The sequence below is a fragment of the Corvus brachyrhynchos genome, unplaced genomic scaffold, assembly GCF_000691975.1.
Source record: "Corvus brachyrhynchos isolate BGI_N302 unplaced genomic scaffold, ASM69197v1 scaffold142, whole genome shotgun sequence".
NCBI classification, from domain to species: Eukaryota; Metazoa; Chordata; class Aves; order Passeriformes; family Corvidae; genus Corvus; species Corvus brachyrhynchos.
The window spans coordinates 737,777-749,699 of NW_008237226.1; the positions used below are offsets into that span (position 1 = coordinate 737,777).

The following is an 11,923-nucleotide window of genomic DNA, read 5'->3' on the forward strand; positions in this document are numbered from 1 at the left end:
GGGGAACCCCGGCACGGCGCGCCCGGGGAGGATTGGGGGTGACAGAGCGGCATCCTCGGCGTCGCGGAGATGGGCCCTGGGTTTCCCCTTTGCCTCTCGTTGTCCCCCTCCGGAGTGAGCGCGGTGACCGCAAGAAGCGGTTGGCAAGTTTAATGTTGTGCCACAGGCCTGGCAAAATACTCCGAATAACTTATTAAAACCCCTCTAAAGGTATGATGTGTATATATCTATGTATCTTTCTAAGAACCTTTCATTCCTTTCTGAGCTTTCTGAAAGAGTAAGTTCAGGGAAAATGATGCTAGCTATTCACAAAGGGCTGCCAAATGTTCAAAATAAACAGCCAGAAAAATAATATATGTGTTTTCTTTAGCTGCCTCCCATGACAGCAATCTTAGCTCCTATGCTTAAGACACAAACTTTACAGGTTAACTATGTTTTCCCTGTAGCTGGGTAAGCAGTTACGTGCCTAAGACTTAATTCTGCCATTATTGTAACGATGATTCCAGCAATAACTTAGGGGGTTTTGTGTCGACAGTACATTATTGAAATTGCTGCATCCAGGATCTTGCTCCTGGATAACAACTAGGATAGTAGCAGGCTTGATTTTAACAAAGGTTTGTTTCTCCACTGTTGTACCCAACAGACTTTTGCTATTAATTTTGGTAGTTACATGGTGAGAGCCTTAGGAGAGTACCTGGCAAAATGATAATTATTCATTAGATATGATCTACAAATATGTGTGCAACATAAAAGGCCAGACAAAAATCCTAGTGTTTTAAGAGCAATTTTACTATCAAAACAGGACTACTAGCAGTAGAAAAGAATGATGTAGGTAGTACAGGGCAATAGCAATGGCATAAAAGTTAACACAGAAAAACTTAGAGCAGCAGCAGATTGTTTTCAGCATGAATGCAGAGGTTGCTTAAGGAAGATGGCAGAATCCCTGCCATTTAGATAATTTAAAACTTGAGCGGCCAAAGCACGACTCATATTCTTAAATTTTGCACTGATGCATCAGGTAAGGGACATCTTTTCCCACTTTGCTATGGGAAGTGAGTGATACATTGTGGAAGTATTATCTGTAATGTATTACTTCAGCACTTAGGGGATGCAAAACTACCATTGATTTTTGATTCTTTTTAGCTTGCAGTCCTGCAGAAAGCAGTATCTTCACTGGAAGTTCTGATAAACCTGAACATGAGCAATGGGTAGAGAGAAAGGTAATCTTCACACCCCAATTCACAGTAGTCAACTATTGTACTTCAGGTAATGTGCTTTACAACCTGCATATTTTATTAAAGATACTGTTTTTTGAAGGAAATTGTGCTTTGCTTTCATTCTGTTGGCAACCAGAAGTGTAGGAATGCAGTTGTATCTAAATGTGGGTCCTTGAGGTTTTAATTTCTTTTGTTCACTGAAGCTTAGTCAAGCAAAGGAAGCTGACAAGGTTGAGCTACTGAAGTGCTTGCAGTGTAAGTCCTGGGCTACAGCTCATTCCATTCACCCACTGAATAAGAGGCAGAGGTCACACAGCATTCCTGAGGCTAAGGGTTCCCAAAGCCCAGCCTGGATGCTGTTGTGCTGCCCAGCCCTCTCAGACCTCTATTTAAGCCATCAAGTTTGAGCTGTAAGCCTTTGTGAGCCCTGGCACAAAAGTACATTCTCATTCTATGAGTAGGCAAAAAAGAGCACATAACCAACAGTCTCATGGATTAAAGATGCTTTACTCAGAAATACTGATAGCTTTAGTAGACTGTTGGTTTTTTAAAGGTATGTTGGTGGCCCATCTGTTTTTCCTAACAGAGCACAGCTTACACTTCACAAAACCTTCAATGGCACACATATGCAACAATCATCCTCATTCAGAAAATGCTTAGCCCCTAAAATACAAGGTATTTGTTTTAGTAAATATGACCCACCCACTTCATGTTTCAAGTGTAATTTCCATATGTTTGTGTCACTGCTGCCATATGTGCTCTTGGCCACCTGCCTCATTTCCGTGTCTCACTATGAATTGTTCAGATATTGTCGGCTGTTGGGACTACAGGAAACCTTTAAGTGCTTTTTGCTGGTTGGCACTTACACAGGTGCATAAATGGAAGAAGCTGTAAGTTTCTTGTGAGGTTGTAATAAATTTAATGCACATTTGCATTGCAAACCCCAAAGGGGAATAAAACATGTCCCCTTGAAATGCAAAAAGATCTCCACTCTCCTTTTCAGAAAAGACTCTCTCTCAGTGTAGCTACTCACAGTGTACTTTGAATGGAAATGAAATCACAGGAATCTGTCTAGTTTCATGGAAAATGCTATGGGACTATATCAGAGGTGGTGGCTGGTGGAGATCTTGACCACTTCTGACATGAAGAACAGACAGCTAATAGCATCACTCAGCACCGCATTGGGGATTAGTCATAAACTACTGGTTGTCATCTGTGCTGTTTACTGCGATGCCTTCCCTTGCAATTCCAGTACACAGTCCTGCAGCTGCCTGGTCAGCCTGCAATATCACCTCTGCAGAGGTAGATCAGAGGTAAGCCAATGGCACTCTTGAAAAAACAAACAGGTATTTTCATTATAAGAGTTCCAGTTCACACTGAAATTTTCTTTTTTGCCTTTTTTGTGGCTTTTTTTTTTTCAGATAACTATATATTGGTTTACTGCTAAGAATGAAATATGGAATTAAGTTCTAGAAGTTTAGCAAAAAGACACCTGTATTGTGTGTAAGTGTCATTGACAGGGAAAATGGATATGCATAGAGAGAAGGTACAGGTGCCTGAATGGCTTTATACTGCATATCTGTTGTACTAAAAATTAAAAAGTCCATATAACAGAATTTCTTTTATTTCCTTGCAAAAATATCTGTTGGTCTAATAACGTTACTGAAAAGACTGGCATTCACTTCTTTTTTTTAACATTTAATTTAAACACTATGAAATTAGATCAATTTAGTCCAAATACTGAATGTGCTTTCCAGTTATATAAACCTTGACTAAACAAATGTGAATGCTTTTTTAATCAGATTTATGCCCTTTTTCTAAAGTTTCTGCTTCCATGAAGTGTAGAAAGACACATAAACATTAAATACCCATGAAAAAACATCCTGCCATACAAATACAATAATTTTTGTTGTCAGTACCATACAGCAACGTTAAGCCCTGGCATGCATGGGGCTGTAGAGGCATTCCTTCATGCTTCCCCTGCACCATGAATATTAAACAAACTCTGGGCAATAGGGACACACTTTAACATGAGGAAATAAAAGACCCTTAACACCCTACAGACAACTGAACAAGAGGAACTCTCTGTAGTGCTCAGCCTATCAGAGCAAGTGCTGTGGCCTATCACTTGAGTGACTGCTGGGACTTTCACTAAGAGCACCTTCAGCCATGGCCTGAAAACATGAAGACTGCTATGGTTTTGAAAAGAGAAAGATTCCTGTTTCAAAAGAAAAAAAGAGGATTCTGACTCTAATATTCAGCTGGGACAAGTCCCTCCCTTTAGCTGGGAGCCAAGTGTAAGGAGGAGCCCCCAAGAAAGGCCAGTGCATCCTGGGAAGAGATGATTTTTCTGAATCCAGATGATCCATCTCCCTACATTTTGCCTAGGAGAAGCTGATCTGGATTTCTGAGTATCACCAGGATGCAGAACACTTAAATGTTCTAGCATTGAAATCTCCTCTTATGAGTAACTTCCTTGACTAATTTTGGCCTTGAGAAAGAAATGGGCAAATTCTTTTATGAAATTTATTTTAAAAATTACGTTGCCTATTGTCATTGCCAGTGTTGCAAAGCATATCAAATTGGTATGACTAGCTGCTGATTTTTTTCAAGTAAATGACTAGGTTCTATACTCAAAACTAACCAAGTCTGTCTAAAACATTCTATTTTAATGTATAATGAACTATATGAAACTGGCAGGGGTTTCATCATTAAGGAAGTGACTTGAACATGAGTCAAGCCACCCAGCTGCACGATCTACATTTCCAAAGAATTATTACTGTCATGCATTAAGTTCCTCTCTACTATGGTTTCAAATTGCCAGAATAAGAAGTTTTCTGTATCAAAATAGGACATTTCTGTACCAAACTGGGTGCTCATTTTCAAAGCCACTACAGCCCTGTGCCCTGAGGTTGTCTCAAACATTATGCACGCCTCTAGCAACATGAGAAGATAAAGAAGTTTTTAAGCTCTATCACAAGTATAGCAATTTATTTAGTCCATTCCTTAAACAAATAAAAAAAACCCAACAAATCAAGAATGACAACCTGTCTCACTTCATTTAATAACAATAGCACTGACTGCTGAATGGCAGCAGTACAGTCAGCAATGACTGGGACGTAAAGAACAAGATTTTCCAAACTGAGAAGAGGTTTGGCATGGTTTAAGGCTCAATGCTTAACCTGAAACTCTTTAAGCAGAACCAATTTTAAAAATACACACAGTCTCTCAGTGTTGATTTTGGGTGCCCAAAAATAGACAATTTGAGATTTTCTCTCTCCACTAGCCTTTTTTCATGAAATCTGTATTCTATCAAAGACCAAGAAATTGTTCAAGGATCATGATAGGCACTTTATAAGGACCATTTAACTTAAATATCAGATAAAATATTTGAATTAAGCAGCTCAAGTTTTCAGGAGAATCTATGCAAAATCCATAGTGTGTGTAGCTTCTTTCTGTCCTTTGCCACATTCCTGACCTGGCCATCTTGACCTTGCTCAGCACTAGGTGGCAATTCCTGCAGCAAACTGTTGGTATGGGTACAAGCCAACAGTGTGGATGAACAGTCACTTGTCACATTACCATGGGAAGCCCTATCTGTCTGGGTTTACTGTTTTAAATTTTGAGGTTGCAGACTTTTTCAGGGATGAGTCATCCATCCATCCATCCATCCATCCATCCATCCATCCATCCATCCATCCATCCATCCATCCATTCTCTCTTTGGGAAAATCTAAAAGAAGTGATTCTACAATGGCATTAATGAACCCTGTCAGTTAAACATTTACTACTTCTTTTTGGCCAAGCTTTTTCAAAGCAAACTGCTTAAAGAGCTCCTCTAGCCTAAAAACAATTAAATCTGAGAAGTGATTTCATTCTTCTCTCTCCCCCAGTTCCATCACTTACACAAAGCATAAATAGCATAATGTTTTCTTGCCATGATATACCAGGAAATGATGATCTTTCTGAGGAAGAGGCAGGACACAGCAATGGAATCATTAATTGCGTGCAGCAATTGTTCCATTCTTCCTCTGAGATGCCCAGGACAAGAAGAACAGTACCAGCTCCTTGAAGGCCAAGATTTTAGTGGATTCCTCAGTCCAAGTTCTTGTGCCAAATCCTTGGTTCCAATGAGACTCATAAACTGAGTGTACATTGTGTTAGCCATTCTGGGATTGGTTGGCTCCTTTCAAAGGGAAGAGGCAGTGGTGCACACACCCCAAAGCTGAGAAGACCGAGTTTCTAAAAGGACATTCTGCCTTTACATGCCAGCTCTATGCCTAATTTTCAAGCATAAATATACTCTGTCCAGCTGGGATTAAGGAGGGAAGATGATCCAGATTTAAAATGCATAAAATATTGTGGGCTACAAGGAATTGAGTGGAAAATTGGTTAAATACAGAAGAGGTGATGCATATGGCTAGAGAAGGAAGAGAGCAAATGTCTGGAAGAGTGGAGGTGTCCATACTTTTTCAAGTGGAATGGTGCCTATTTCCCAATACAAAGACAATTCACTGTCTACCTGAAATTTTCCTTAAGAATTTGGTCTTGTAAATGGTTACTAGGTGGGAGAGAGCTTGTGTAGGATGACAGGAGGAAGGACCTAACAACTATTCAGGAGCTTTATGGATGTTTCAGTTTTGCTAACTCAGACTTTTGCAAATGTTTGTAGCTGTTTATTTGACAAGGATCAGGCATTTCTGTAAACTCCATGACGGAATTCACCAAGCCCACCATGAAAGTCTAGCACATCAAGATGAAACAACATACAGGTCAGATGTCAGGATATTTCAAAGGGAGAGGCATGGTTTTCCCTGAATATGGTAATGCCACTGTCCTGCAGTTATATTCCAAAAATAATCAACTTCAGTCATATCAAGAGGAATCTTGAGACATATCCTGCAGATGAAGGACACAATACTATTGTACTACAATATACGTGATGCCTGGACTGCCAATGACAATGGGAATTATTTGCACTTTAGGTTAATTAATTACTTGCGTTTAATATGGTTAGCTTTTGAACAACAGTGTCCTATACTGTAGGAGATGAGTGCTGCATCTGACTTGGCACCAAAACTGTGATGAAATCATCCTCAGGGACTTCTTCTGACATGCAGGGTTCCCAATGGACAATACCAACAATCTCCCATTGTATTTTTCTGATGAATTATGTGAAACATATTTGCTGGAGTTTTAAGTCAGCCCAGCTCCCTACAGCTGAATTTCGACACTACCAGTCCATGCTGACATCTGCCTTGTGCAAGACGATTTCTTCAGAAATAAGTATTTTAGGCTTTCTTAACCCTTTTAGGCTAGGCTTTTTGGGGGCTTTTCTCTCCAAGCTGTCATGGCAAAAATAACATTTAAATTTCACAGTCTTTGTTGTAAAAAAAGTTTGTTTCAACTTTAGAAAAACCTAAAGCTGTTGTTCTTAGTTGAGGCAAAGGGAAAAGGGGAAGGACCCCAAGAGGAGGCAAAAAGGACAGTTATATTCTTCCTAGATTTTTTTTCAGAATAACTTTTCAATTTATCCTTTATTTCAGTTTATCCTTACAAAATCTCACAACTTCTTCAAATCTGTGTTTTATTAGAGGCTACTTTCCAAGAAACTTTTGGGTGGATAATATATTGGTGTGTTTGACAGACATTTGCAGGCATGTCCAAAGCCAGAAAGAGAATATTTTAAGTACAATAACTTTTGTAATTGCAGTCCATAAGTGCTATCAAATAGTTTTATATTAGCTTTAAAGTAACTCATTGGCAAATGCTAGCAACAGAGCCAGGGTGGAAGACATCTCTGTGCTGCCTAGGCACCAAGTGCTCAGCTTCTTGGGCAGATTTTACAGCACTCACTGTGTACAATTTTGGTTTATCTAATCTGAAGGTAGCTCAGCAGGGCCACAGTTACAGCTATGCTATGGCTGCATTAAAGGTTTCCTTTCTGGAGGAAATATCCTTCTACTGAAATCCTAGCACCATGGCAGGTCTCATTTTCTGTGCTAACACTAGTCATAGTCCGAAATTAAACTCACCACATGGGACTGAATGAAAACAAAACCAGTTCGGGCAGGGGCTGAACTCCTTAAAAGACAAGACTGCTGTGTACAAAAGCTGTAGGTGATACTAGATGGCCTTGTGATCAGAAGGTGTGACCAACACTGACATACAGCTACAAGTCTTTTTCAGTTTGCACAGTATAAGTTGTGCAAATCACATGGGGATACCAGAGGTGAAAATTCCTGGCTTAAGCAGAAAGTTAGGCATATCCAGGCTCACCATCTGCACTTCCTTTCTCTCCCTCATCTCCCCTCCCCTCCCTTTGAGAGAGCAGCAGGCATTTCCTCCTGCCCTTGCAAGTGAGCTGGGATCTCCCACGCCATTACCTCATCCTTAACTGATCCCCCTATAACAAATGCCTGGCTCTGTGCCTGCTGTCACCCTTCAAAGGTCTGACTCAAAACACATTTGTTGCACCAGCAATCTTTTGCCTGACTGCAGGGGCCTTAAACAGGTCTCAGTCCGTTTTGTTCAGTCCAGTGAATATATAATTTTTTATATATATTTTTTTTTCAAGCACTGGAATGTGTAAGTACAAGTAAGTCAATAACATCATATAAACATATGCCTCTCATCCAGCCCGGGTAACCGCTGCAGGCCAAACATAACAAACAGGCCAGATTTATTTAGATTTAAATGTATTTAAACCAGAAAAGTAGATTTAATTAGAAAAGCAATGTCTTTTTATTCCTTACTCCCTACAGAGTATATGCCTAGCACCAAAACCTGAAAATAAAATCCTGAACATATTTGAAAAGCAAAAGGTTAAAAATGTTTGTGTCTGATCACTCTTCCGAATAATTTCAGCTACATAAATTTCCCTGGTATAGAGTTCTTAGAAATGCATTGAGAGAGGCTGACAAACCTGGTTTTATGTGGTTTTCATTTCTAGTCTTGCAGATGCGTGGCATTATAAATGAAAATCATAGGCTTCCTTAGCCATACAGGCACGGCCCAGCAGGCTTCCTGGAAGTACCGCCTCTTGTGGTTGACAGCTACTTTTACTGAGCACCATTTCAGCAGAAACCAAGTCTGATAAATATCCTCCTGAAACATGACGTCCGATAAAGATTGACTTTGATAAACTGCAAAAGGTTTTTAGTTTTATTAGTAACCTACTGGGCCAATGGTTATGGAAATAATAATTGATGCTATACATGCTCAGTGATTTTTTCAATTCATTGGTTGCATTGCAAGGCTGTGACATGCCTCACATTCTTTACTGGCCACAGTGATTTCTGATCCAGAACATGAGCTTCCCTTCCAGACAGCTGAGATGTTTGTATATTCTTCCTGATCCTTACTTGGGTAGATAGTAGGTTATATTGGACTTTTGGACAGAAGCAGCATTTTTTGGTTTTTAGCCATCAACATTGGTATTTGCTTGCACTGAAATTTTGGCTGGTCACTGTGAAGGCACTTTTAAACATCTGGTGTATGAGGACAGGTAGAGTTTCCCTGCTCTCTCTCCACTTTATGAATAAAGAGGAAATGCTCACAAACACTTCTCAGCTACAGGTCTACTACCTTTCATCACCCAGCCTTTACACTGAGGGGTTATATTCATGGCCTCAACAAAGCCCAGTAACAGGCACTGCAGACTGGCAGCCTCTGTCACAGCTGGGGGCAGGCAGAGGCCCTGCTAGCTCTGCTCTGCTGCAAAGGGGAGGGCAGGGAGGAGACTTACATGGAACTGCCTGTAGAGTTTTGTGTGCATTTGTTGCTGGTGTTAATTATAGAAACAGAGCAGTGAAAATCTTTCCTTTTCACTTTGAGGACAAGATTACACGGTCCAGTCATATTTTGTAATTTTGCTTTTCAGTTGCCAAGTACAACGCAGAATCTTAAGGCAGGGGTTTTTGAATGTTTCTGTGATGTTCTTTGTCAGCATTGCTAATTGTAACGTTTTTAACAATTCTGAAGCATTTTAAGAAGTGAAAATATCGCAGTGGTTTCGTTTGCATGTTCCTCTTACCATATTTAGCTGTTTCACTGGATGTGTTTGTTGACTACCAGGGCAACAATTTCAGATCTAGCATGATTACCTGTATCATACCGCTCATCAGAGATGTGGGCAAACTGCAGAAATTGCTGCATTGAGGAAATGCTGCTAGTTGGTAGGAGGCAGGAGTTTTCAAAGCTGTCTCAGTGAAAATGCTGATATCACATGCTTATGTCAACAACTTTAAAAATATTACTAAATGATCAGTTTGCTTAAAATATCTTTTACTATAAATACATTAGAGTCAAGAAAGTCGCTGCTTCATCAATGCATTATCATAGTTATGTAGATGTACCCATTTAAAATAAATTAACATCATTTTAGAAAAGTCTTCCATGTGTTATTTAAAGCCAACTGTATTGTGTAGCCATAATTTATACATGAAACAGCCCATGCTTGTGTCCTAAAAAACGTAGAGTCCAGAGTTGGACTTTGGACTTTAATTCTGTTATTAATCTTCTCTGTTAATAAAATGAAATGTTCATTGAGTTTTACAGCAATCCTATCTATCCTATATGCATGGAGAAGAGTAAAAAGGAGCTGTCACAATACCCAAATTTCAGTAAGTCAGAGAGATCCAATTGGGAAATTTTGCAGACACATGGCTGCTTTGGGGTCACAAGACAAAGTGTGAGCAACATTTAGCCTGCCCCATGACAGTGGCAGCACATGTCAGCAAGATTTTCAGAGTGAAGTATGAACAATTGCTTTCACAGGCCTCACCCTCCCTCTGCCATCATTCTGGGTTTTCCTGTGAGAAGAAAGATATGAGTGGCCATGGATCTCAGCACTTCTTGGCCATTGCCCCTGTCTGAAATAAGCAGCATACCTTAAATACTATTATGTAAGTTTGGATCCAAAAAGTATGGTTATTATTATGTTGACTTTACATTTTTAAAGTGAAGAGCACTACATGTTACTGCTTCCAGATTCCCTGTTTTCATTTTGGTTCTTTTTGCAGCTGTCAATTGATAATGAGAACCAGGTATGGGCAGACACTTATACAGAATTATAAAAGTGACTGCTGCCAGTTTTTTAAAAATGAGCACTAGGGAAATTTTGGTGTTTCCCATTCTTTGCAAGAGGAAGGCAATAAAATCCCAACCTAGGTTATGAGTTTTTTTGTTGCCTGAGTGGAGGCATGTTGATCATATTCTCCAGTTTACTACACAGGTGGAGGAAGTAGGTGGAGGATTTCCCCTGAGCAGGGAATGTTCTACTGCCACCAGCATAGCAGAGACATCTCTGCTGCTTTTTCCATCAGACTCCACTTTTCCTATGTGTGAATGGCAAAAATACCTTGGAGTCAGGGAAAGGAGAAGGAAAAACAGGTCTCAGCTCTGTCTCCCTGTCTGGTATTAATCACTCCAGGTACTGGGCAGCTCCAAATAAATGACCTGTTTCTGGCTGACTACAGCTCCCACTCATCACAGTATCTGGCGTTGCTGTGATCTGTAGATTACGGGAATACTAAGACAAGAAACTCAAACTCTTTCATTGGCTTTACTAATTTCAATAGTCTAAAGGTTGTCTTTTTCTTTATTTTCACCTTGCATCTATATTTTGAAGGGGTTCTACTGAAGTGTATCTTCTTAGCTGATTAACAACCTTGCTCTTTGTAGCCATCTTCATCATCTTGACCCCTTTTCTTCAGAGCCTTCAGCATCTTTCTCCCATGACTGTTTTCTCCAGTGAGCACATTTTTTGTGCCATGTGATTCCCTTTTCTCAGTTCTCCATCAACCACCCATGTGGGAAACGTGGCTGGTTGCAATGCCTGCTGCTCTCCTCTGGTACCTCAGCTGCTGCACTTCCTTTCACAAATCTAGAAGTACACTTGGACTTGTTTTAGTCACCTGCTTACTTCCATAGCTGACAAATAAAGCAGCAGCCTTGGACTCTGATAATGAAGATACATAAGTAAATGACAGGGCTGTTTTGAAAAAACTGGCAAGGACTGATATTTTTGCTTTGAAAATTCGTTTCTAATTCCACTGTTTTCCACAGCTGATGCATCCTGAATTCTGGAGGAGTGTGTTGAAAGGCAGCAGATTTCCCTCTTTTTTTGCCCTCCAGTTTCAGCTAAAAATTCTTCCCCCACTGCAAGTCAAGAGTTGGGAGCTACTATGACATGCTGTATGAGGCAGCTTCTAAGGAAAAAATAAATATTCCTTAAATCCACCTTATTTTTGACAGGTTTCTTAAAGGTTCCCCAACAATATAATTCAATCAAGAAAGTAGTGGAGAAACATGTTCAGGTTTGGTTTGGTTGATTTTTTTTTTAATGTTTCATCTTCACTTTACAATCTGAATCTGCAAACTACGGCATAGGTGACTGACTGCTTGATTGTGATGGGTAACCCATGTAACAGTCTGCAACATATTTACTCTGGTTGAGATACACACACACACACACATACACACGTATATGAAAAATATTTGTTTAAAAACCGGATTACTTTTCAGGGGCAACAGTGTCATTGAGTAGCCTCTTCCTTTTCAATTTAGCAAGACGCGCTGGGGCAAATTAAGGCAGTTCCATCAGTTATTTCCTTCTTTCCCGTGCGGGCTTTGAAAGGACTTCTCGAAAACCACCCTACGCCGAAATCACGAAACGCCCGGGCCCGTGGCACCGCCGAGGCCCCT

General features: G+C 40.1%; 1 protein-coding gene across 1 annotated transcript in view; it reads left to right on the plus strand.

Moving 5' to 3' along the window:
- The first annotated feature begins 1,160 nt into the window (after positions 1-1,160).
- TRDMT1 (tRNA aspartic acid methyltransferase 1) overlaps positions 1,161-11,923 on the plus strand; it is a 40,733-nt gene continuing 29,970 nt past the window's right edge. The window contains exon 1 of the mRNA XM_017729218.1: positions 1,161-1,266. The gene's annotated coding sequence lies outside the window, so the exon portion shown is untranslated. The remainder of the gene's footprint in view (positions 1,267-11,923) is intronic.